Consider the following 27,162-nt stretch of genomic DNA (forward strand, 5'->3'; position numbering starts at 1 on the left):
TTGGCTTACAGTTCTGCAGGTTGTAGAGGGAGCATGGTGCCAGTATCTGCTTCTGAGGAGGCCTCAGGGAGCTTTTACTCAGGGTGGAAGGTAAAGCAGGAGTTTGCATGTTCTAGGGCAAAAGCAGAAGCAAGAAAAAGTGGGAAGGGGAGGTGACACACACTTAATCAGCCAGATCTCACAAGTACACACTAATTATTGCAAGGACAGCTCTAAGCAATGAGGAATCTGATCCTATGATCAAAATATCTCCCACCAGGGCCCACCTCCCACATTGGGGATTATACTTCAACATGAGATTTTGGCAAGGACAAACAACCAAACTATATCACTCTCCATGACATGTAATGTCTCCCCACTTATTTAGGTCTTTGATTGCTTCATTCAGATTTTTGTGATTTTCCTCAAATATATTTTGTACATAGTTTGTTAAATTTATATCTAAGTGTTCATTTTTTAATGGCTAATTTAAATGATATTATGTTCCTAAGTTCAAATTTCAACTGTTTATTACTGGTACACAAGAAAGCAATTAACTTTTCTCTTAACTTGTTATTCTGTAACCTTGTTGCAATTTTTTTATTAGTTTGAGAAGTTTTATTGTTGACTCTTTGCAATTTTCTACATAGACCATCATGTCATCTGCAAGCAAATACAGTTTTATTTGTTCCTTTCCAATCTGTGTACCTGTTATTTCCTTTTCTTGTCTAATTGCTTTAGCTAAAACTTCCAGCCTAATGTTGAGAAGTGGAGAAAGGGAACATCCTTGCCTATTTCTGATCGTATCAAGAAAGTTTCAAATTTCTCACCATTCAGCATGATGTTAGATTAGAGTTTTGTAGATTCTTTTCTTTTTTGGTCAAGTTAAGGAAGTTCCTTTCCATTCTTATTTGGCTGAGAAGGTCCTATTAGTTTTTTCTTCATGTATTTTGAAGCTGTATTATTAAGTACACAATTCTTAACACTTTTATAATTACTGCTTGATGAATTGAACTTTTGCCATTATAAAATGTCTTTAATTTCAGGGGACTTTTTTCTTTTGCTTAGAAAGCTAAATTCCTTCATATTAATGTAGCTACCCCCTACTTTCCTATGACTTTAATACTGTAATAATTTTTCATTTGTTCATTTATATTTAAAATGTGCTTTTTGTAGGCATTATACAATTGGATTCTACTTTGTCAACTCAGAATGACAATTCCCACCTTTTAATTATGGTATGTTGTTTATTTACATTTAATGTGATTATTGGTATGGTTAGATTCAATACTGTCATCTTACCATGTGTTTATTATTTGTCCTTTCTGTGCTCTGATTACTTTTCAGAAAAATTTAATGCCTCCTTTAGGATTAATAGAATATTCTTATGACAAAATTTTATTTCTTCTGTTTATCAGAAGCAGAAAATAATTATAATTATTTAAAAATTATTTTAGTCATTGCTTTAGAGTTTATAGAATACTTACCTTACTTACTTACTTTATAGAATACTTACTTTTGAGTGATATTATGCCCTATCCCATATAGTATCAGAGCCTTACAATAGTATAATTTCATTTCTCCTCTTTTCATCAAATTGGTATTATCATATATTACCTATCTATATAAGCCCTACAATATGTTGTTATTATTATAGTTAGGTAGTTATTTTTTGTATGTTAATCACATATCCTACAAACTTGCTGAACACATATATTAGTTCTAATCACTTTTTAATGAATGTATTAGGATTTCTAATATGTAGGATCATGTCATCTGAGAATAGACATAATTTTACATCTTGTTTTCCAATCTTTTGTATAATAAATACTTTAAATTTATTTTTCTTTCCAAATTCCCCTAGCTAGGGCCTCCAGTAAAATGTTGAATAGAAATAGTGAAAGCAGATATTTTTGTTTTCTTTCTGATCTTGGGAAGAACACATCTAGATTTTCATTAGTAAGTATGATGTTATATGTGTTTTTTTGTAGATGTCCTTTATCAAGTTTTATTCTTAATTTATTCATTATGTTTTATCATGAAAGAATGTTGGCTATTATCCAATGATTTCTTTGTTTCTATTGAGATAAATTTTTTTGTGTTATTGATGTGGTGTATTAAAGTAATTTATTTTCAGATGTTAAATCAATCTTGTACAGTTAAGATGAATTACACTTGCTCATCATCCGTAATTCTTTAAATATTTGCTGAATTTGGTTTGATAATACTTTAAAATTTTAGCATACATATTTCTAAAAGATTTTGGTGTAGATTTCTTATCTCGTGATGTCTTTGTCTGGTTTTGGTATCAGGGCAATCAAATGAGTTGGGAAGTGTTCCATCCTCTACTATTTTGGGGAAGAGTTTATAAATCATTGACATTATTTTTCCTCCAAATATTTCATAAAATTCAGCAGTAAAGCTATTTGTATTTGGACTTTTCTTTGTGATAGGTTGTTGATTACTGAACAAATCTCCTTGCTAGTTATAGTTCTATTCAGAAAGGCAATTTCTTCTTGAGTTAGTTTTGGTAGTCTATATCTTTGTAGGAATTTGTTCATTTTATCTAATTTATCTAATATATTGACATGCAATTGTTCATAATATTCCTTTTAATTCTTTTTATTTTCACAAGTTAGTAATAATATCTCATTTCTTTTAGTTCTGATTCTACTAATTTGAGTTTTATTTATTTATTAATTCATCTTTTGGTCAATTCAACTAAAAATTTGTTTGATCTTTTTGGTTTTATTGATTTTATGTATTGTGTTACTGGTTTTTTTCATGTATTTACACTAACCTTTATTATTTTCTTCTTCTTTTGGCTTTAAAATTAGCTTTTTCTTCTTTTTTCCATTTTTAAGGTGGCAGGTAAGGTTATTGATTTGATTTCTTTCTTCTTTCTTAATTTAGCCATTTCAAATACAAAATGTGGTACACTTTAAGTTTTATTTTAAGTTCCAGGATCTAGGCGCACAATGTGCATGTTTGTTACATAGGTAAACATGTGCCATGGTAGTTTGCTACACAGATCATCCAATCACCTAGGTATTAAGCCCTGCATCCATTAGCTATTCTTGGTGCTTTCCCTCCTTCAACTTCCCACCCTCCGATAGGTCCTGGAGTGTATTGTTCTCCCCAAGTGTCCATGTGTTCTCATCATTCAACTCCCACTTATAAGTGAGAACATGTGATGTTTGGTTTTCTGTTCCTGTGTTAGTTTGCTGAGAATAATGGCTTTCAAATCCATCTATGTCCCTGTAAATGACATAATCTTTTTTCTTTTTATGACTGCATAGTATTCCGTGGTATACATATACCATATTTTCTTTATCTAGTCTATCATTGATGGGCATTTAGGTTGATTCAATGCCTTTGCTATTGTGAATAGAGCTGCAGTGAACATATGTGTGCATGTATCTTTATAATGGAATGATTTACATTCCTTTGGGTATATACCCAGTAATGGGATTGCCGGGTCACATGGTATTTCTGCTTCTAGGTCTCTGAGAAATTGCCACTGTCTTCCACAATGGTAGAAATAATTTACACTCCCACCAACAGTGTAAAAGCTTTCCTTTTTCTCCTCAACCTTGTCAGCATCTGTTGTTTTTTGACTTTTTACTAGCCATTATGACTGGCATGAGATGGTATCTCATTGTCATTTTGATTTGCATTTCTCTAATGATCAGTGATGCTGAGCTTGTTTCATATGTTTGTTGGCTGCAAAAATATCTTCTTTTGAGAAGAGTTTGTTCATGTCCTTTGCTCACTTTCAATGGGGTTGTGTTTTTTCTTGTAAATCTGTTTAAGTTTCTTGTAGATGCTGGATGTTAGACCTTTGTCAGATGAATAGATTGCAAAAATTTTCTCCTATTCTGTAAGTTGTCTGCCACTCTTCACTCTGATGGTAGTTTCTTTTGCTGTGCAGAAGCTCTTTAGTTTAATTAAATCCCATTTGTCAATTTTTGCTTTTGTTTCAATTGCTTTTGGCATTTTCCTCATGAAATCATTGCCCGTGCCTATGCCCTGAATGGTATTGCCTAGGTTTTCTTCTAGGGTTTTTAGAGCTTTGGGTTTTACATTTACGTCTTTAATCTATCTTGAGTTGATTTTTGTATATAGTGTAAGAAAGGAGTCCAGTTTCAATTTTCTACATAGGGCTAGCCAGTTCTCCCAGCACCATTTGTTAAATAGGGAGTCCTTTCCCCATTGCTTGTTTTTGTCAGGTTTGTTGATGATCAAATGGTTTTAAGTGTGCAGTCTTATTTCTGGGTATACATTTTGGTCTGCTGTGTTTTCATTCTCATTTATCTTGAAGCATAAAGTGTTTTTTAACTTCGCCTTTGACCATTAGTTATTTCATGGTGTTTTCATATTTTTGAGTTTTCTAAATTTTTTTCTGTTATTGACTATTAATGTTTATCCTATTATAGCTGTAGAACATAATTTCTATCATTTTCATGCTATTAAGTTTATTGAGGTTATTTTTATGGCCTAGCAAATGATCTATCCTGAAGAATGTTCCATGTGCACTTGAGAAAGAGTTTATATCCTGCTGTTGGCAGAGTGTCCTATAGATGCCTGCTATTGCTTGGTTTATAGTGCTGTTCAAATCTATATTCTTATTGATCTTTTGCCTACTTGTTGTATCCTTTATTGAAAGTAAGATATTGAAATCTCCAACTATTACTTCAGAACTCTCTATTAGTTCCTTCAATCTGTCAATATTTCCGTCATATATTTTGGTCCTTTATTATTAGGTGCATATATACTTATAATTATGGTGTCTTCTTTACAGGTTATTCCTTTTATCATTACTAAAATATTTCCTTTTATTTCTGGTAATGTTTTTCCTTAAGGTCTATTTTGTTGGATAGTATAGCCATGATGGTTTTCTTGTGGTGGATTTTTGCATAATATATCTTTTTCCATTCATTTACTTTCAATCTTTATTTTCTTTGAATCTGAAGATTGTTTTCTATAAACATGAAACAATTATATCTTGTTTTTTTAATACTGATGTAATATCTGCCTTTCAATTGGATTATTTAGTCCACTCGCATTTAGTACTATTATTTGATACAGTCAGATTTACATATGCCCTTTTACTTTTTGTTTTCAAGGTGTGTTTTCTCTGAGTACTTTTAATGTATCCCACTGCTTTCTGGTCTCCAGTATTTTTGATAAAAAGTCAGCTCTTAATTTTACTGGGGATCCCTTGTAACTGTACAGTTGTTTTTCTCTTGTTGCTCTCAACATTTTTTTGTCTTTAACTTTTAGCATTTCAATATTATGTGTCTGTGTGTGAGTCTATGTCTCTTTATTTATCCTATCTGTAGTCTGTAATCTTCTTGGATGTGTACATTATTGTTCTTCAATAAGTTCAATAAGTTGTGAAGCTTTCATCCACTATTTATTTAATTTTTTTTTACATCTTTCTTTTTCTCCTTTCTGATACCACCATTACGTGTATATTGGAACACTTAATAATGTCTCACATTTCTCTGATAATCTGTTCATTTTTTTTCTTCCTCTTTTCTGTATTCTTTGAGTTGCGTAATCTCCATCAATCTAGATTCAGGTTTGCTAATTATTTCTTCTTATAATTCAAATCTATAGTTGAGCCCCTCTAGTGAATTTGTATTTCATTTTTTATACTTTTTATCACCAGAATTATTAATTAATTTATTTATTTATTTATTTTGTTACGGAGTCTCACTCTGTCACCCAGGCTGGAGGGCAGTGGCATGATCTTGGCCCACTGCAATCTCCGCCTCCCAGGTTCACGCCATTCTCCTGCCTCAGCCTCCCGAGTAGCTGGGACTACAGGCGCCTGCCACCACGCCCGGCTAATTTTTTGTATTTTTAGTAGAAATGGGGTTTCACCACATTAGCAAGGATGGTCTCGATCTCCTGACCTCATGATCTGCCCACCGGGGCCTCTCAAAGTGCTGGGATTACAGGTGTGAGCCACCGCGCCCAGTCTATCACCAGAATTTTTATATTGTTGTACTTTAAAAAATTTATAGCTCTTTACTGATATTCTTTATTTGATACAGTGTTGTCATCATACTTTCTTTTACTTTAATGATGGCTTCCTTTAGTTCTTTGGACATATTTACAATGGCTAGTTTGAAGGCTTTTATTTTTCAAAAGGAAAATTTTGATAGTTTTGGGGGAACAGAAGGTTTTTGGTTACACGGATAAGTTCTTTAGTGCTGATTTCTGAGATTTTGGTGCCATCATCTAAGCAGTACACACTGCACCTAATGTGTAGTCTTTTATCCCTCACCTTCCTCCCACCCTTCCCCGCAAGTCCCCAAAGTCGATTATATCATTCTTACATTTGCATCCTCAGAGATTAGCTCTCACTTATAAATGAGAACATACAATATTTGGTTTTTGATTTCTGAGTTACTTCACTTAGAGTAATGGCTTCCAACTCCATCCAGCTTGCTGCAAAGGCCATTATTTCGTTCCATTTTACGGCTGAGTAACATTCCATAGTGTATAAATAACCACATTTTCTTTATCCTCTCACTGGTTGATGGGCATTTAGGTTGGTTACATATTTTTGTAATTGTGAATTGTGCTGCAATAAACATGTATGTGCATGTGTCTTTTTCATGCAATGATTGCTTTTCCTTTGGGTAGATACCCAGTAGTGGAATTGCTGGATCAAATGGTGGTTCTACTTTCATTTATTTAAGGAATCTCCATACTGTTTTCCAAAATGGTTGTATTAGTTTACATTATCAACCCCAGTGTAAAAGTACTCCCTTTACACCACATCAATGCCAACATTTATTATTTTTTAATTTTTAAATTATGACCATTCTTTCAGGAGTAAGGTGGTATCTCACTGTGGTTTTAATTTGCATTTCCCTGATAATTACTGACATTAAGCATTTTAAAATATGTTTATTGGCCATTTGTATATATTCTTTTTTTTTTGTAAGATATTGTTTATTGTAAAACTCTTGTGTTCCTTCCATACATACTAAAACAAAAGGTCACTTTAAAGGCACATTATGTTGTAGTCAAGAATAAAAGAATACAATGTTGTGAAATGTCATACTGTATGATGGGCCCTGTCTTGCTGTGCCTTCTTTATATCAATTTAAAATATACACATTAGATACAAAGCAAGTGGCAGAACATTTAGTTGGACCCCACTTTTGCAAAAATTGTATTTTTTTATATGCACAGAGAGTTTCTGGAAGGACAGAAAATAATCTACTAATAATGATTATATCTAAGGTCAAGATTCTTTTACTTTTTCTTGTTTTTTGAAACAGAGTTTCACTGTTGTTGCCCTGGCCAGAGTTCGATGGCGCCATTTGTATACATTCTTTTGAGAATTGTCTATTCCTGTCCTTTGCCCACTTTTTGATGGGATTGTTTTCTTCTTGCTGATTTGTTTGAGTTCCTTATAGATTCTGGATAATAGTCCTTTGTCAGATGACAATTTTGCATAAAATATCTTTTTAAAAAATTAGATTACAGACTAATTTTGAGAATATTTTTTCCCACTTGGTGGGTTGTCTGTTTATTGTGCTGATTATTTAGTTTGCTGTGCAGAAGCTTTTTAGTTTAATTAGGCCTCCTTTATTTATTTGTATTTTGGTTGCATTTGCTTTTGGGTTCTTGGTCGTAAATTATTTGCCTAAGCCAATGTCTAGAAGAGTTTTTCCTATGTTATCTTCTAGAATTTTTATGGTTTCAGGTCTTAGATTTAAGTATTTTGTCTATCTTGGGTTGATTTTTATTTAAGGTAGGAGATGAGGATCCAGTTTCATTCTTCTACATGTGGCTAGTCAATTATCCCAGCATCATTTTTTGAATAAGATGTCCTTTTCCCACTTTATGTTTTTGTATGTGTTGTTGAAGATTAGTTGACTGTAAATATTTTGCTTTGTCCCTGGGTTCTCTATTCTGTTCCATTGGTCTATGTACCTGTTTTTATAAGAGTACCATACTGTTTGGGTAGCTATAGACTTGTAGTATAGTTTGAAGTCAGGTAACATGATGCCTCCAGGTTTGTTCTTTTTGCTTAGTCTTGCTTTGGCTATGTGGCTTCTTTTTTGGTTTCACATGAATTTTAGGATTTTTTTTTCTATTTCTGTGAAGAATGATGATGATATTTTGATGGGAATTACATTGAATCTGTAGATTGTTTTGGGCAGTATGGCCATTTTCACAATATTGATTCTATCCATCCATGAGCATGAAATGCATTTCCATCAGTTTGTGTCATCTATGACTTCTTTTAGTAGTGTTTTGTAGTTTTTCTTGTAGAGATTTTTCACCTCCTTGGTTAAGTATATGACTTAAGGAGATTTTGGGCTGAGACAATGGCGTTTTCTAAATATGCAATCACGTCATCCTCAAACAGAGACAATTTGACTTCCTCTTTTCCTATTTGAATACCCTTTATTTCTTTCTCTTGCCCTGGCCAGAACTTCCAATACTATGTTGAATAGGAGTGGTGAGAGAGCGCCTCCTTATCCTGTGCCGGTTTTCAAAGGGAATGCTTCCAGTTTTTGCCCATTCAATATGATATTGGCTGTGGGTTTGTCATAAATAACTCTTATTATTTTGAGATACATTCCATCAATACTTAGTTTATTGAGAGTTCTTAGCATGAAGGGGTGTTGAATTTTGTCAAAGGCCTTTTCTGCATCTATTGAGACAATCATATGGTTTTTGTCATTGGTTCTGTTTGATTATGTTTATTGATTTGCCTATGTTGAACCAGTCTTGCATCCCAAGTATGAAGCTGACTTGATCGTGGTGGATAAGCTTTTTGATGTGCTGCTAGATTCGGTTTGCCAGTATTTTATTGAGGATTTTCCCATCGATGTTCATCAGGGATATTGGCCTGAAATTTTCTTTTTTTGTTGTGTCTCTGCCAGGTTTGGGTATCAGGATGATGCTGGCCTCATAAAATGAGTTAGGGAGGATTCCTTCTTTTTCTATTGTTTGGAATAGTTTCAGAAGGAATGGTACCAGCTTCTCTTTGTACCTGTGGTAGAATTTGGCTGTGAATCCTTCAGGTCCTGGCCCTTTTTTGGTTGGTAGGCTATTAATTTCTGCCTCAATTTCAGAACTTGTTATTGATCTATTCAGGGATTCAACTTCTTCCTAGTTTAGTCTTGGGAGGGTGTATGTGTCTAGGAATGTATCCATTTCTTCTAGATTTTCTAGTTTATTTGCATAGAGGTATTTATAGTATTCTCTGATGGTGGTTTTTATTTCTGTAGGATCCGTGGTGATGTCCCCTTTATCATTTTTTATTGCAACCCTTTGATCCTTCTCTCTTTTCTTCTTTATTAGTTTGGCTAGTGGTCTATCTATTTTGTTGATCTTTTCAAAAAACCAGCTACTGGATTCATTGATTTTTTTGAAGGGTTTTTTGCATCTCTATCTCCTTCAGTTCTGCTCTGATCTTAGTTATTTCTTGCCTTCTGCTAGCTTTTGAATTTGTTTGCTCTTGCTTCTCTAGTTCTTTTAATTGTGATGTTAGGGTGTCGATTTTAGATCTTTCCTGCTTTCTCTTGTGGGCATTTAGTGCCATAAATGTCCCTCTAAACACTGCTTTAAATGTGTCCCAGAGATTCTGGTACGTTATGTCTTTGTTCTTATTGGTTTCAAAGAACTTATTTATTTCTGCCTTAATTTCATTATTTACCCAGTAGTCATTCAGGAGCAGGTTGTTCAGTTTCCATGTAGTTGTGTGGTTTTGAGTGAGTTTATTAATCCTGAGTTCTAATTTGATTGCACTGTGGTCTGAGAGACTGTTATGATTTCCATTCTTTTGCATTTGCTTAGGAGTGTTTTACTTCCAATTATGTGATCAATTTTAGAATGACTGTGATGAGGTGCTGAGAAGAATGTATGTTCTGTTGATTTGGGGTGGAGAGTTCTGTAGATGTCTGTTACATCTGCTTGGTTCAGAGCTGAGTTCAAGTCCTGAATATCCTTGTTAACTGTCTGTCTCATTGATCTCTCTAATATTGACAGTGGGGTCTTAAAGTCTCGCACTGTTATTGTGTGGGAGTCTAAGTCTCTTTGTAGTTCTCTAAAAACTTGCTTTATGAATCTGGGTGCTCCTGTATTGGGTGCATACATATTTAGGATAGTTAGCTCTTCTTGTTGCATTGATTCCTTTACCATTATGTAATGGTCTTCTTTGTCTCTTTTGATCTTTGTCGGTTTAAAGTCTGTTTTATCAGAGACTAGGATTGCAACCCCTACTTTTTGTTGCTTTTCATTAGCTTGGTAAATCTTCCTCCATCCCTTTATCTTGAGCCTATGTGTGTCTTTGTACGTGAGATGGGTCTCCTGAAAATAGCACACCGATGGGTTAAGTATATTACTAAGTATTTTATTTTATTTTATTTGCAGCAGTTGTAAAAAGGATTGCATTCTCGATTTGATTCTCAGCTTGGTTGTTGTTGGTGAATAGCAGTGCTATTGATTTTTGTACATTGATTTTGTATCCTCAAACTTTACTGAATTTGTTTATCAGACCTAGGAGCTTTTGGGATGAATCTTTAGAGTTTTCTAGGTATACAATCATATTATCAGTGAACAGCAACATTTTGACTCCCTCTTTTTTAATTTGGATGCCCTTTATTTCTTTCTCTTGTCTGATTGCTCTGGCTAGGACTTCCAGTACTGTGGGGAATCAATTTGGCGAAAGTGGGCATCCTGGTCTTGTTCTAGTTCTCAGGGGAAATGCTTTCAACTTTTACCCATTCAGTATTATGTTGGCTGTGGGTGTGCCATAGATGGTTTTTATTACTTTGAGGTATGTCCCTTCTATGCCAATTTTATTGATGGTTTTTATCATAAAAGGATACTAGATGTTGTCAAATGCTTTTTCTGTATCTATTGAGATTATCATATGATTTTTGTTTTTACTTCTGTTTATGTTAATTAACAATGTTCATTGCATATGTTAAATTATCCCTGCATCCCTGGTATAAAACCCATTCATCATTATGTGTTATCTTTTTGATATGCTGTTGGATTTGGTTAGCTAGTATTTTGTTGAGGATTTTTGCATCCATGTTTATCAGGGATACTGGTCTGTAGTTTTCTCCTTTTGTTATTTTCTTTCCTGGATTTGGTATTAAGATGATACTGGCTTCATAGAATGACTTAAGGAGGATGTCCTCTTTTTCTATTTTTTTAAATACTTTCCGTGGGATTGGTGCCAATTTTTCTTTGAATGTCTGATATAATTCAGCTGTTAATCCATCTCGTCCTGAACTTTTTTTTTGTTGGCAGTTTTTATTACCATTTCAATCTCACTGCTTGTTATTGGTCTGTTCAGAGTCTCTGTTTCTTTCTGATTTAATCTAGGAGGACTTTATATTTCTAGGAATTTATCCATCTCCTCTAGATTTTTTAGTTTGTAGGCATAAAGGTGTTCATGGTAGCCTTAAATGATCTTTTGAATTTCTGTGCTTTCAGTTGTAATATCTCCCATTTCATTTCTAATGAGTTTATTTGGATCATCTCCCTTTTCTTGGTTAATCTCACTAATGGTCTATCAATTTTGTTTGTCTTTTCAAAAAACCAGACTTTTGGTTTCATTCATCTTTTATAGTTTTTTGTTTCAATCTCATTTCGTTCTGCTTTGATCTTTGTTATTTCTTTTCTTCTGCTGTGTTTGGGTTTAGTTTGTTCTTGTTTCTCTAATTCCTTGAGATGATATTTGGTTGTCTATTTGTGCTCTTTTAGACTTTTCGATGTAGGCATTTAAGATTATGAACTTTCCTCTTAGCACCGCTTTGGCTGTATCCCAGAAGTTTTGTTAAGTTTTGTCACTATTTTCATTCAGTTCACAGAACTTTTTAACTTCCATCTTGATTTCATTATTAACCCAAAGATTATTCAAAAGCAAATAATTTAATTTCCATGTATTGTTAGAGTTTTGAGGGTCCCTTTTGGAGTTAATTGCAGTTTTATTCCACTGTGGTCTGAGAGGGCTCTTGACATGATTTCAATTTTCTTAAATTAATTGAGACTTATTTTGTGGCCTATTATACAGTCTATCTTGAAGAATGTTTCATATGCTGATGAGAATAATATATATTCTGCAGTTGTTGGGTAGAATGTTCTGTAAATATCTGTTAAGTCCATTTGTTCTAGGGTATAATTTAATTCCACTGTTTCTTTGTTGACCTTATGTAGAAGAAGTAGAAGAAAGAACTTCAGAGATCAAAGATAAGGCTTTCTAGTTAACCCAATCAGACAAAGACAAAGAAAGAAGAATTTTTTAAAATGAACAAAGTGTCTGAGAAATATGGGATTATGTTAAATAGAAAAACCTAAGAATAATTGGTGTTCCTGAGGAAGAAGAGAAATCTAAAAGTTTGGAAAACTTATTTGAGAGAATAATTGAGGAAAATTTCTCTGGCCTTGGTAGAGATCTAGACACCCAAATACAAGAAGCTCAAAGAACTCTTCAGAAAGTCATTGCAAAAAGATCATCACCAAGGCACATAGTCATCAGGTTTGTTCAAAGTCAAGATGAAGAAAAAAATCTTAAGATCTGTGGAAAAAAAAAGCATCAGATAACCTATAAAAGAACACCTATCAGGTGAACAGCAGATTTCTCAGGAGAAACCTTACAGGCTAGAGGGGATTGGGGTCCCATCTTTAGCTTCCTTAAACAAAATAATTGTTTGCAAAAGAATTTTATATCCAGCAAAAAACTAAGCTTCATAAATGAAGGATAGATAAAGTCTTTCTCAGACAAACAAATGCTGAGATAATTCACCACTACCAAACCAGTGCTCCAAGAAATGCTAAAAGAAGTTCCAAATCTTGAAACAAAACTTGAAAATACACCAAAATAGAATCTTCTTAAAACCTAAATCTCACAGGGCTTATAAAATAATAACACAATGAAAACAACAAGGTATTTAGTCAATAACTAACATGATGAAGAGAACAGTACCTCACATCTCAATACTAACATTGAATGTAAATGGCCTAAATGCTCCACTTAAAAGATACAGAATGGCAGAATGAATAAAAATCCACCAACCAAGTATCTGCTATCTTCAAGAGACTTACCTAACACATAAGACTCACATAAACTTAAGGTAAAGGGGTGGACAAAAGATCTTCGATGCAAATGGAAACCAAAAGTGAGCAGGGGTAGCTATTCTTACATCAGACAGAACAGAATTTAAAGCAACAACAGAAAAAAAAACAGACAAAGAAGGACATTATATATTGATAAAAGGATTAGTCCAGCAGGAAACTATCACAATCCTAAATATATATGCACCTACCACTGGAACTCCCAAATCTATAAAACAATTACTACTAGACTTAAGAAGTGAGAGACATGCAACACAATAGTAGTGGGGGACTTCAATAGTACTCTGAAAGCTTCCAAACATCTGATTACTTCCACAGGCAATTTTTATTGCCTCGATTTTTTTCAGGTATATGGGTCATACTTCTCTGTTTCTTTGCATACCTCTTAATTTTTTGTTGAAAACTAGACATTTTAGATAATACATCGTAGCAACTTTGAACAGCACAACTCTCTGTAATATAGTGTGGCAACTCTGTGATTGTTTTGTCATATGCTATTTATTTGTTTAAGTACTGACTTTATTATTCTAGTGGAGACTTCCTCCCTCGCCCACAGTGTTAAGCCTCTATGTTGCACCTCAGAGTGCCAAGTCTTGGATACGCCTAAAGTCACTTTGGGTTGATGGTGGTTTTGGCCAGGAATCTCTATCTCTTTACCTGATTACACTCGGCTGTTAAGTTCCATTGGTTGCTAGTTTAGTACACTGCACAATGGTCTGGGGCATAAATTGCTCCATGGACTGAATCAATCAAATGTGAAATCATTGAAAGTTTAGTTTCTGTAGTTCAGTTTTTGAGATATGTTATGACTTCAGATGGACTTCTCCAAGAGTTTATAGTAACTCTCCAGAGAGAGACCTTAAGACCAATTAGAGGAAAATTGCAATAGACTTTTACCACAATACTGAATAGAAATACTGAGGCACACATTCTTGCCTTGAGCCTGGCCTGATCTTTGTTAGAAATTATTTAGTTTTTCACCACTAAATAGAATGTTAGCTGAAGGTTTATTGTAGTAAACCCTGTAGTCTGAGGAAGCCCTTGTTCATTCTTAGTTTGCTTAGAGTTTAGGTATGTGTTGAATTGTGTCAAGTGATTTTCATGTATCTCTTCATATGATCATTTGATTTTTCCTCTTTATTCTGTTAATGTAATGAATTATATAGATTTAATTTTGATTCTTTACTTTTCTTGGATACACTTCTCTCCACATGATTCCTTCATTTCCAGTGAACCACCCTGTATATTCTAAACTCTTTAGTTGCTGTAAATTTTTATCTCTGCCTCTTCAACTCTTAAGCACTACTATGTTTCATTCCAGCTTACTTTACTATAGTTGAAAAATGGTGCCCAAGTAAAGAACCATTGTGATCACTGGGCTCAATTAATGAGTTTCCTTTCTCTTGGGGAGTAGCTTCATGTGTTTTTTTCCCATTGTCAAATAATTTAAAACAATTACTCACATTTTGTCCAACTTACTGTTTATTGTTAACAGCAGAAAGTGAGTCTTATGCCAGTCACTCTATCACATTGAGCAGCAGAAATTCACAGGTGTTTAATGAAGGATATTCTTGCTCGGTGGAGAATTCCAGGTTGCCCGTTTAAGAAAAAAAAAACTAAATATATAGTCTTATGGCTGAAAGACACCTGATGTTCTTATTGTTATTTATTCATGGCGATGTGTATCTTTTTCTCTGGCTGTTTTAATATTTCCTATTTGCCTTTGGCATTCAGCACTTTAACAATAAAATTCCCAGAAGTGGTTTTATTTAAAATTTTATGCATGGATTTTATAAAGCTCCTTAAATATGTGTCTTTATTTTATCAGTTTTAGAAAATTCTCAGCCACTGTTTTTTCAAATATTGTATCTTTTTTTCCTTCTGGTGCTCCAATTACACGTATGTTAAACGTTTTTGTGTCTCATAAGGTTCTGACACTCTGTGTGCTTTTGTCCAAATTTGCTACTTAGCTGTCACTTTATCAATCTTTTTAAATTTCCCTAATCTACTGATAAATCCATCTATTGAAATCTTATTTTAGTAATTGCATTTTTATTCCTAAGTTTTTTATTTTACTATATTGTGTGTAGATTATGGTTTTCTAGGGAAATTCTGTATCTTTTCACCGATTATTTGAGTAATTTAAAGACAGTTCTTCTAAAGTCCATGAAAAATAACTCTTTTTTTGAAAATACTTGTATTCCTTTCCATTTTTTTCATTCTTTCTATTTTTGCCATTAAAAGTAATGGCAAAAACCCAATTACTTTTCCACCAACCTAATATTAGTTATCAATCATTTGCAACTATATCCTGGTATTCCTGATAGTTTTTATTTGAATCCTGAACTTATATATGGGATATCATGTAGCCTTTGGATGATCTTTCTTTCTTCAGAAAAGATTTAATTTTCATCTGACTCGATGTTTGAAAGAAAGCATATCACGTTTATTTATTGAAAGATTGAAATCATGAAATACTAAATTTCAGATTTTGAGGGTGGATTTATTTCTAGTTTGCCTTTAGTTCTAAGACATAACCTTTCACATTTCTGCAATAAAAGCCAGGGATATTTATCTATCTCCAGGAAGAAACCCTGAATTACAATTTTGTATTTCTCTGTTCTATTACACTGCCAAAAGCCCTCCTTAGCTTTTTATCTTCTTGGAAACCACTTTCTTCTTGTTTTCTCTTGTTCCTACGTAGCACAGAATACAGTAAAACTTTAAGGAAAAATAGTCACAAAGATTGTTGATGTCACATGTGTCGTGTCTTTTTGTCCATGTTTTTGGCCCCACAACCCTGATGACTTGTTAGCCATGATCCTTAATAGTTGTTTTCTATCTCCCATGATATTTTCAAAAAGCCTTGTCTTCGATGTTGTTTGCCCATTATGCCTCACGCTATTCATTGGCGAATCCCCAAGTGGAAGAAGCAGTGAATAACTTTTTCCTCACCTCAATATGTTCCCTTCTCTCCAGGGTCCTTTTAATTCAGCATTTAAAAAGTTAGTCTCAGGAAAAGGATCTACCTGATACAAACCACTTCACCATTTTTAAAAGCAGAACTTTCCTATTCTTCCTTCTAATGCCATTTGCTCCTCTCAGCTTTCCTGAAAGTTACCATGTTTCATCCATTTTTTGTATTGATTGGTATGATGAGTTAGACAAGGTTCTTGAATCTCTGAATCTTTATCCAGCTGCCTACTACTTTTGAGACTTAGAATGTGATACATTCAGAAACAACCTATTTACAAACCACTATAAGAAAATGGCTTCCAGTAGATTAAAGGCATATCTAATCAGTCTTATCTAAGCCTGCTTTTCCCTATTCCTCATCCTTGACCTTTGTAGCAAAAAGAGAGACATCCAAGAAAGGGGAATATTCCGTTTAAAAATCAGCTGCATGGGACTCAAACAAAGACCACCCAGAGAAGTAAGGGTTCCAATAAAGAGAAAATAATAAGAGCATACAGAATTCATTTTAGAATTTTAAACTCATTATGCTTTTCATCATATGTAAGGCCTTCTCCCAGAGATTAATCTCAATAGTGTCTTGAATCATGCCGTTATCAAAATTTATCTTCTCTTTCCTCCTACTCATTTTCTTTATTCTATTATCCTTGAATAATATTTATTAGAAATCTAAGTCCATGTGGATGTCTAAATATCATACAGAACAACATTCCTGCTCTTTGCTAGCATGTGGTCTGAAAGCAAATATGAGATTGTGGATAACGACACATTCACATATATGGAAAATAAAACAATTAGGGAGAAGATGCAACAGCGAGATCCAAGCCTGTGATTAAATGAGTAATTCATTGTACTAGTAATAAATTCAATGTTCTGGTTTCGTGCTGAGAAAGTGAGCAGGGCCTACATAAGGAAGTAAATTTTCTTATTGGAGAAGGGTTCCTACTGTTCAAGACACAGGCATGAATCAGCCTTGAAAATATTTTTTAAGACTCAGACAGTGTCTTCATATTTCTCAGTATTCAGTTCCCTCTCCTCCCAATCCATCTGCAGCTTGCTCTGCTCATCTCCTTTTAAAGCGCACACTCAGATTCTCCCCCAGTTGTATAATTATGTTATTAAATAGAAAGAACCGTTTAATATTACAAATGGAAGAGAGCTTACATGTCATATTGTCCAGGAATGAAAACTAGGTTTTATCTCACACACCAGCTCCAGTCAATCAAAAGAGATTACTTGGAAAGCTGAGTTCTGAAGGTTGTAATACTATGTTTAAACTTAGTAGAAAAGAGGGGGTAATGATTTATAACAAGAAGATAGACTAGGGGATTAGCATGTTTACCAGGTATTTGTCATGCCAGATTTAATCCAACTCTTTTATTTTTTCTCAAATGAATAAAATGGAGCCCAGAGGGTCAAATGACTTCCCTAAGTCATATTATTGGTATAAAACTCATGTTATTGGTAATATTAAAAATCAAATCTATGTCCCCTTTCTCAGTTTCTCAATACAACGCTTGTTCTCCTCTGGCCTGTAATCTTTTACATACTAGAGTAAAATACTGGAGTTCACTGATTTTAAAATCCAATCTATCTTTCTGCGGGCAGATTCTTGGTGCTAAGAACTAATGGAAACCAAATTTCAAGAGTCTGAACCCCAGATCTGACACTTTTTATCTAACGGTGCCATAATTAAATAACTTATCTGCAAATTGCATATATTATATGAGTAAATTCAAAGCACTTGGACCAGAACCTGATGTAGAAAGTGCGCAAAAAATGTTTGGTCATAACTGTTACCTTTATGGTTCTGATAATATACTTATTCAAGCTGATCATTTTCAAAATGAACTGAGTCTAAAAATAATTGCAATATCATCTGTTCTTCTCTATGAAGAACCTTTAACCTCTTCTGAAGGCTCTTTAATCTTCACACAAAAAATAAATCCATTAAGCTCATTAAAATTGGGACAGAAAATAGTAAGAATCAGTATGAAAACAAGACAAGGAGCCGAATCTGGCTACTATTTTTATTTGTTCCAGTGTTTTACCTGTTCCGAGCACATCCTGTCTCTTGGAGCCTCATATATTTTACTTTCAAACAATAAAGTGCTCATTAACTAGAAACCTTTAGCTCTATTAATCTTTCATAACTTCTTCTTATGAAGTTCAGGGGGATGCTGTACTGTTAGTGAGGAAGAGAGGGAAAAAGATATATATCAGAATTAAGGAGCCCATTCATAAGATAGTCAAAGCTTCAGACCAGGAGTGTTGCCTGATATTTTCACTTTTAAATATTAAATGCATGAGATTCTCTTTCACTGACAGAATCCTTGAAGCTTCTAAAAGATCCTGCAAGTGACTGGCTGATCTCAAGGGCACGCACACCTGCGCAAGGTGTTGGCAAGAACCCTCTGTGAAGTCTCCCTTCTAGTACTAAGACTAACCTGTGTGGTGTAGGGAATATATCTGTTGGAGAAAGACCTGAAGGGGCAGATCTGAGGAAACACAGAAGCCCACCTGGAGAGAGCTTTCCTTCCCTGATGTCTCAGTGCCAAGGATTCTGAGCACCTTAGTGACCACCCTAATTGGAATTCTGCCTGCATACCTCAGGAAGATGAAGCCCTATTGGGGACAGGCAAACTACAGGCCTTTGCCAGCACTTAGAGGATAGAGGAAGCTCAGACATTCAACATAAGATGACATCACCACAGTGTGGCAATTGATTTAAAATTTGTGGGGAAAAAATGTTCACTCTCCCATTGGTGATAATATAAAGTCATCACATGTACTTTTCTTCAGGACTGTTTTTAAATTAAATTGCATCATGGCTTGTTGAATTACAGACCTCACATACAGCTTCCTTCTGATTAGTGGATACTTTACTGATGTTGCATGTTTAACAAACATGTGAACTCCCAGGCTTGACTTCCTGGAATAAAATTTCTAAATGAGGCCTTTGTAAAGTCATTTTAAAGATGTGGAGGAAGTTGATCCATTTTCCCTGCTAGTAAGCATCCTTTTCAGCTGCTCTTAAAAGTTCTGTTGATAAGGTAATACAGATATTACATAGCAGTGATTCTCAAAATTGTGTGTTCCAAGAACCACTTGAAGTAAGTCTGTTTCTCACAGACCTCAAGAAGACAGCCATGGATCTCAGTTTGAGAAACAGGGAATTAAGGAAACAAGATCTCATACTTTGAAAATATATTTTGATAAAAAAATTATCACTGTAAAAGAAGTCTTGTAAAAGTAAAATCTGTAAATTCTGTAAAAAGTAAGTTTTGTAAGATTATAATTGAAATAAAACTCAAAATATAACAAAACTTAGTAATCTTCTCATGCTATGTCCATGAACTTTAGTTTGGGAAAATCTTATAATAGTGCTTTAGGGCTTACCAAGTACATTCTCATGTCTATTGTCTCATTTAGTTCTTAAAACAATACTGTGTAATATGTAATATTATCTTCCCAGAAGCACCTGCATGATCATTACAATGCTGGCATTTTAGCTCTGGTCTTATAACTCCAGGTATCACTATTACCACACTGAGTACTATTTTGCTCTTGTTTGTAATCCATTTTTTGTGGACTTCATAACCACCACCAAGATAATAGGCTGGATATTATTTCTGTGAGCAACCTAAGGGTAAGGTCCAAATACTCTTTATTCCTTTTCTGCATCCAGTCCCTTCTGTCATTAGGACAAATCTGTTTATACTGCCATTCATTTTAAGTTATTTGAGTATTATGTTTAACAAGATGGCGATTATCCTAAATAAATTAACAGGTATTTGTGAAATTTTATATTGTATTATATTGTATTTTTTATATTGTATTGTATTGTATTTTTTATTGTATCTAATTCTGAATAATAATCTAATCATTTAAAACAACATTTCCCAGAGTGAGATTCAAAAGAAAATTAGTCATGCCTTGGAGAGGGAGCTGAGGAGGGAGGAATACAAATTTGTTTAAAACAAAAACTAAAGTGTCTATCAAGTTTTTGAAGACTTATTATGGTGCCTTAAAAGCTATGAGGCATTCTGCAGTATAAATCTGTTTATTTCACATAGTATTTCTTAGACTTATTTACCCCCTCTTATGAGTGTGTGTGACAGTCTAGAAGTGTACATCATTCTATAGTGGCTCATGACTCATTTATGGAAACTAAGGAACTCATTGCTTGAAGGCAGAAACATGCTTCAGAGTATCCTTCTGAAGTCTCCAATGGCCTAAGCTCTCTGACTACCTGATATGTGTCTCTTGCAAGTTTCAGTGTCTCCTGTTCACTGAAGCTGAGAGAGTGAGATAGTTTCTAACAATTGCCTTTCTTCGGCCAAGGGTGACTCAAGCAAAGATTTGTGTTTCTCTATTTAATATGAGGTATTATCACAAGTGTTTTTACCTCCATAAAGGGTAAACTCAGTGTCACTCAGTAGGGAGATGGAAAGATATTTTGAGTAAACCAATAAGTGATCCATGATTTCAAAACATTGCAGGAGAGGCTTCTATGTATAAGTGTTTAATAAACGTTAGACATTATTATTATTATATCATCTAATCTACTAAGTTGCTTTCACTCGCGTCCGTGTGAAGAGACCACCAAACAGGCTTTGTGTGAGCAATATAGCTGTTTATTTCACCTGGGTGCAGGCGGGCTGAGTCCGAAAAGAGAGTCAGTGAAGGGAGATAGGGGTGGGGCCGTTTTATAGGGTTTGGGTAGGTAAAGGAAAAAGGGGGGTTGTTCTCTGGCAGGCAGGAGTGAGGGTTACAAGGTGCTCAGTAGGGGAGCTTTTGAGCCAGGATGAGCCAGGAGAAGGAATTTCACAAGATAATGTCATCAGTTAAGGCAGGAACAGGCCATTTACACTTCTTTCCTGGTGGAATGTCATCAGTTAAGGCAGGAACCCGCCATCTGGATGTGTACCTGCAGGTCACAGGGGATATGATGGCTTAGCTTGGGCTCAGAGGCCTGATATTCCTGTCTTCTTATATTAATAAGAAAAATAAAATGAAATAGTGGTAAAGTGTTGGGACATTGAAAATTTTTTTGGGGTGGTATGGAAAGATAATGGGCGATGTTTCTCATGGCTGCTTAGGGCAGGATTAGGGGCGGCGTGGGAACCTAGAGTGGGAGAGATTAAGCTGAAGGAAGATTTTGTGGTAAGGGGTGATATTGTGGGGTTTTTAGAAGAAATATTTGTCATTTAGAATTACTGGTGATGGCCTGGATACAGTTTTGTATGAATTGAAAAACTAAACGGAATAAGAGAAGGAGAAAAACAGGTGTTAAAGGACTAAGAATTGGGAGTACCTAGGACATCTAATTAGAGAGTGCCTAAGGAGGTTCAGCATAGCCTTGCCAGCAAAGATTATTTATTTACTTTGAGAGTTAAGAGTGGGGGTTTGGGGATAGCACCAGGAGATATCAGCTGTGATGGCTTGGAGAAACAGTGTAAACTGGCAATGTAAACAAGAGCAGGGCATGTATGAATAGTTGAGAATGGTGAATAGGAGTATGACTAGACAGAAGATAGTAGGGATGACAAGTTTTTTGGGGCACAGTACAAGTTGGTCTGGTGTCTGGAATGAGACTGGGGCCTAATAAAAAGGAGCTCAAATGGGCTGTACCTTGTAGCATTCCGAGGACAAGCCTGAATTCTGAGAAGGGAAAGTGGTAAAAGTATTGTCCAGTCCTTTTTAAGTTGGTGGCTGAGCTTGGTGAGGTGTGTTTTTAAAAGACCATTAGTCTGTTCTACCTTTCCTGAAGACTGAGGACTGTAAGGGATATAAAGGTTTCACTGAATACTAACAGCCTGAAAAATGCTTGGCTGATTTGACTAATAAAGGCTGGTCTGCTCTCGGACTGTATAGAGGTGGGAAGGCAAAACCGAGGAATTATGTCTGATAGAAGGGGAGAAATGACCATGGTGGCCTTCTCAGACCTTGTGGGAAAGGCCTCTACCTATCCAGTGAAAATGTCTACCTAGACCAAGAGGTATTTTAGTTTCCTGACTCGGAGCATGTTGAGTAAAGTCAATTTGCCAGTCCTGGGTGGGGCAAATCCGTGAGCTTGATGTGTAGGGAAGGGAGGGGGCCTGAATAATCCCTGAGGAGTAGCAGAATAGCAGATGGAACACTGAGAAGTTATTTCCTTGAGGATAGATTTCCATGATGGAAAGGAAATGAGAGGTTCTAAGAGGTCGGGCTAGTGGCTTGTACTATAGCATAGCCTTTCTTTGCTGGTGTGTGGCGATTAGGCCTGGTGGAACTGCCATCAATAAACCAAGTGTGATCAGAGTGAGAAACAGGGAAGAAGGGAATGTGGGGAAATGGGGTGAACGTCAGGTGGATCAGAGAGATGCAGTCATGAGGGTCAGGTGTGGTATCAGGAATAATGTGGGAGGCTGGATTGAAGTCCGGGCCAGGAACAATGGTAATTGTGGGAGACTCAACGAAGAGTGAGTACAGCTGAAGGAGCCGGGGAGCAGAAAGTATATGCGTCAGGTGTGAGGAAGAAAACAGATTTTGGAAATTATGAGAGCTGTAGAGAGTGAGTTGAGCATAGTTTGTGATTTTAAGGGCCTCTAAAAGTATTAGGGTGGCAGCAGCCGCTGCACGGAGATATGATGGCCAGCCTAAAACAGTAAGGTCAAGTTGTTTGGACAAAAAGGCTACAGGACACAATCCCGGTTCTTGTGTAAGAATTCCGACAGCACAACCCTTCACTTCAGCTGTGTGTAATGAAAAGGGTTGGGATGAGTCAGGGAGAGCTGGGATGGGGGCAGTCTCTAAAGCTGTCTTCAAGGAACGGAAAAAGGAGTGGGGAAAGGATTTAGGATCTATGTGGTCAGCTAGGTTTCCTTTTGTGAGTTTATATAATGGTTTTGTTAGGATGGCGAAACCAGGTATCCAAATGTGAAAGTATCCAACCATGCCCAGGAAGGAAAGGAGTTGTTGTTTTGTAGAAGGGGTTGGGGTTTGAGAGATTAGTCAGACATGATTGGCAGGGAGAGCACGTGTGTTTTTATGAGAATTATGCTGAGATAGGTAACAGATAAGAAATTTGGGCTTGACTGAAGTAATGGAGGCTGTCTGTGAAGTTTTGTGGCAGTACAGCCCAGGTAATTTGCTGAGCCTGATGGGTGTCAGGGTCAGTCCAAGTGAAAGGGAAGACAGGCTGGATTGAAGCGTGCAAAAGAATAGTAAAGAAAGCATGTTTGAGATCCAGAACAGAATAATGGATTGTGGAGGGAGGTATTGAGGATAGGAGAGTATATGGGTTTGGCACCATGGGGTGGATAGGCAAAACAATTTGGTTGATAAGGCATAGATCCTGAACTAACTTGTAAGGCTTGTCTGGCTTTAGGACAGGTAAAATGGAATTGTAAGGAGAGTTTATAGGCTTTCAAAGGCCATGCTGTAGCAGGCGAGTGATAACAGGCTTTAATCCTTTCAAAGCATGCTGTGGGATGGGATATTGGCATTGAGTGGGGTAAGGGTGAATAGATTTTAATGAGATGGTAAAGGGTGCATGATTGGTCACAAAGGAGGGAGTAGAGGTATCTTATACTTGTGGGTTAAGGTGGGGGGATACAAGAGGAGGAGGCAAAGGAAGCTTTGGATTGGCAGGAAGGGTGGCAGTGAGATGTAGCTGTAGTCCAGGAATAGTCAGGGAAGCAGATAATTTAGTTAAAGTGTCTCAGCCTAATAAGGGAACTGGGCAGGTGGGGATAACTAAAAAGGAGTGCTTAAAAGAGTATTGTCTAATTTGGCACCAGAGTTGGGGAGTTTTAAAAGGTTTAGAAGCCTGGCTGTCAATACCCACAACAGTTATGGAGGCAAGGAAACAGGCCTTTGAAAAGAAGGTAATGTGGAGTGGGTAGCTGCCGTATTGATTAAGAAGGGGACAGACTTACCCTCCACTGTGAGAGTTACCTAAAGCTCAGCGTCCATGATGGTCTATGGGGCTTCCGAGGCAATCAGGCAGCATCAGTCTTCAGCTGCTAAGCCGAGAAGATCTGGGAAGGAGTCAGTCAGAGAGCCTTGAGCCAGAGTTCTACGGGCTCTGGGAGTGGCTGCCAGGTGAGTTGAACAGTCCGATTTCCAGTGGGGTCCTGCACAGATGGGACATGGCTTAGGAGGAATCCTGGGCTGTGGGCATTCCTTGGCCTGGTGGCCAGATTTCTGGCACTTGTAGCAAGCTCCTGGGGGAGGCAGTTCTGGAGGAATGCCTGGCCACTGCGGTTTAGGCGTTTGGAAGTTCTTGTGTGCTGGAGATGTGGCTGGGATTTGTCTCACAGTGGAGGCAAGAAATTGCAACTCAGAAATATGTTGCTACTTGGCTTCCTCTACTCTATTATTGTACACTTTGAAGGCGAGGTTAATTAAGTCCTGTTGTGGGGTTTGAAGGCCGGAATTTAATTTTTGGAGTTTTATTTAATGTCGGGAGCAGATTGGGTAATAAAATGTATATTGAGAATAAGACGGCCTTTTGACCTTTTAGGGTCTAGGGTTGTAAAGCGTCTCAGGGTTGCTGCTAAACGAGCCATGAACTGGGTTGGATTTTTATATTTGATGAAAAAGAGCCTAAACGCTATCTGATTTGGGATAAAGAAAAAGGAGCATTAACCATGACTATGCCTTTAGCTCCAGCCACCTTTTTAAGAGTAAATTGCTGGGCAGGTGGGGGAGGGCTAGTCAGGGAACGAAACTGTAAGCTGGACTGGGTGTGAGGAGGGGAGGTGATAAAAGGATTATAGGGTGGAGGAGGAGAAGCTGAGGAAGAATTGGGATCTAGCTCTGCCTGGGGAGGATGGGAGAGGTCAGATGGGTCTGTAGAAAAGGAAGATTAGAAAGACAGCGATGCTTGGGGTTGGGACTGAGGGGACAGGTGGGAGGGAAAGAAGGAAGATTTGGGACAAGTTGCATTGGGAACAGAGACTAGGGAGTGACCAATGTGTAAAAGAATGTCTGGACATCTGGCACCTCAGACCGTTTGCCTATTTTATGACAAGAATTATTTAGATCTTGTAGGATGGAAAAATTGAAAGTGCCGTTTTCCAGCTATTTGGAACTACTGTCAAGTTTGTATTGGGGTCAAGCGGCATTGCAGAAGAAAATAAGACGCTTAGATTTTAGGTCAGGTGAGAGTTGAAGAGGTTTTAAGTTCTTAAGAACACAGGCTAAGGGAGAAGGAGGAGGAATGGAAGGTGGAAGCTTGCCCATAGTGAAGGAGGCAAGCCCAGAGAAAAGAGAGTAGAGACACGGAGAAGGGGTGGGGGGTTCTTGCCTTCCAGAAAAGCAGAGAAGGGGTTGGGGCATGGAAATAAGGGTTTGGGCCGCAGAGATAAGAGGTCCGGGCGCGGAAATAAGGGATCGGGGCACAGAGATAAGAGGTCGGGGCGCAGAAATAAGGGATCGGGGTGCAGAGATAAGAGGTCAGGCACGGAAATAAGGGATTGGGGGTTCTTGCCTTTTAGAAAAGTGGGACTTGCCACTAAGGGTGAAGGAGAAGGGCTTGAGGGATTCTTGCCTTTCCTCTAGAAAAGCGGGACTTGCTGCTAAGGGTGAAGGAGAAGGGGTTGAGGGGTTCTTGCCTCTCTTCTAGAAAAGCGAAGAAGGGGTAGAGACACGGAGAGAAGGGATTGGGGTTCTTGCCTCTCCTCCAGAAAAGCAGGACTTGCCACTAAGGGTGAAGGACCAAGGCAAGCGTCCTTGCATGGTCTGACACCTCTGAAACCTGGGTGAATAATCAGAGAGGTGTCCTTGCAGTGATTAAACACCAAGGGAAGGCTGCCTTCCTTAGTCTGTGACTGGCGCCGGAGTTTTGGGTCCATGGATAAAACGTGTCTCCTTTGTCCTCACTAGAAAATGAAAGGAATTGAAATTAAGAGAAGGGAGAGATTGAAGTGTGGCACCAAGATTGAAAAGAGAAAGAGGTTGAGGGATAGTGAGGGAGGTTGGAGAAGAGAGTAAAAAGAGGCGGCTTACCGGATTTGAAATTGGTGAGATGTTTCTTGGGCTGGTTGGTCTGAGGACTTGAGGTCATAGGTGGATCTTTCTCATGGAGCAAAGCACAGGAGGACAGGGGATTGATCTCTTAAGGGAAGTCTTCTGATCCGAGTCACGGCACCAAATTTCACTCATGTCTGTGTGAAGAGACCGCCAATCAGGCTTTGTGTGAGCAATAAAGCTGTTTATTTCACCTGGGTGCAGGCGGGCTGAGTCCGAAAAGAGAGTCAGCGAAGGGAGATGGGGTGGGGCCATTTTATAGGATTTTGGTAGGTAAAGGAAAAAGGGGGGTTCTCTGGCGGGCAGGAATGGGGGTCACAAGGTGCTCACTAGGGGAGCTTTTGAGCCAGGATGAGCCAGGAGAAGGAATTTCACAAGATAATGTCATCAGTTAAGGCAGGAACAGGCCATTTACACTTTTGTGGTGGAATGTCATCAGTTAAGGCAGGAACTGGCCATCTGGATGTGTACTTGCAGGTCACAGGGGATATGATGGCTTAGCTTGGGCTCAGAGGCCTGACACTAACCTTATTCCATGCAATGCAGGTGTTTAGAACATTTGAATGTGTACTATATTTTCATAAACTAGAACGGGTTTAAAGATAACAATGCAATTGGATGTTTAAGGGGATCATGGCTAAAACTTAAACTTAAAACTAATGATTGCTTGCAATATGATTATAATGACCACACTCATCAAGTATACAGTTTTTCCTGTTATTTTGGGTCTTCTAAAAATGAGAATATAACAAAATCATGATAGGGCATCCATATAGAGAATATAATGTGTTGGCTGCCTCTAAAGTGATAGAATTTTGTAGAGAAGATGAGGAATGATTATGTCTATAAGGAGAATATCAATGCATTTTGCAGTTGTTTCCCTTCGGGAAAATCTCCTAAAACTCCATAGCATGTTTCACTGTTGAGACATTTATTCAGGAAAATGTTTTCACTGTCCTTTGCTCTGGATACCCATGCTCTGTGCTTTGTAAATGTCTGTACATGCATGTTATACACTGATGACATTTTCGTCCTGGAAGTGTATTGTCTCCATAACTGAACACCTGC

The 27,162-nt window shown here is 36.8% G+C and overlaps 1 long non-coding RNA gene across 1 annotated transcript; it reads right to left on the bottom strand.

Annotated features, from left to right (window-relative positions):
* Positions 1-20,698: 20,698 nt before the first annotated feature.
* On the bottom strand, positions 20,699-26,334 carry LOC129136358 (uncharacterized). Its single transcript, XR_008537916.2, has 3 exons — positions 26,074-26,334; positions 24,000-24,197; positions 20,699-21,007 (listed from the first exon to the last, which is right to left on the bottom strand). It is a non-coding gene; the product is annotated as an uncharacterized LOC129136358 (long non-coding RNA).
* Between the last annotated feature and the right edge of the window lie 828 nt (positions 26,335-27,162).

The sequence above is a fragment of the Pan troglodytes genome, chromosome 9 (assembly GCF_028858775.2).
Source record: "Pan troglodytes isolate AG18354 chromosome 9, NHGRI_mPanTro3-v2.0_pri, whole genome shotgun sequence".
NCBI classification, from domain to species: domain Eukaryota; kingdom Metazoa; phylum Chordata; class Mammalia; order Primates; family Hominidae; genus Pan; species Pan troglodytes.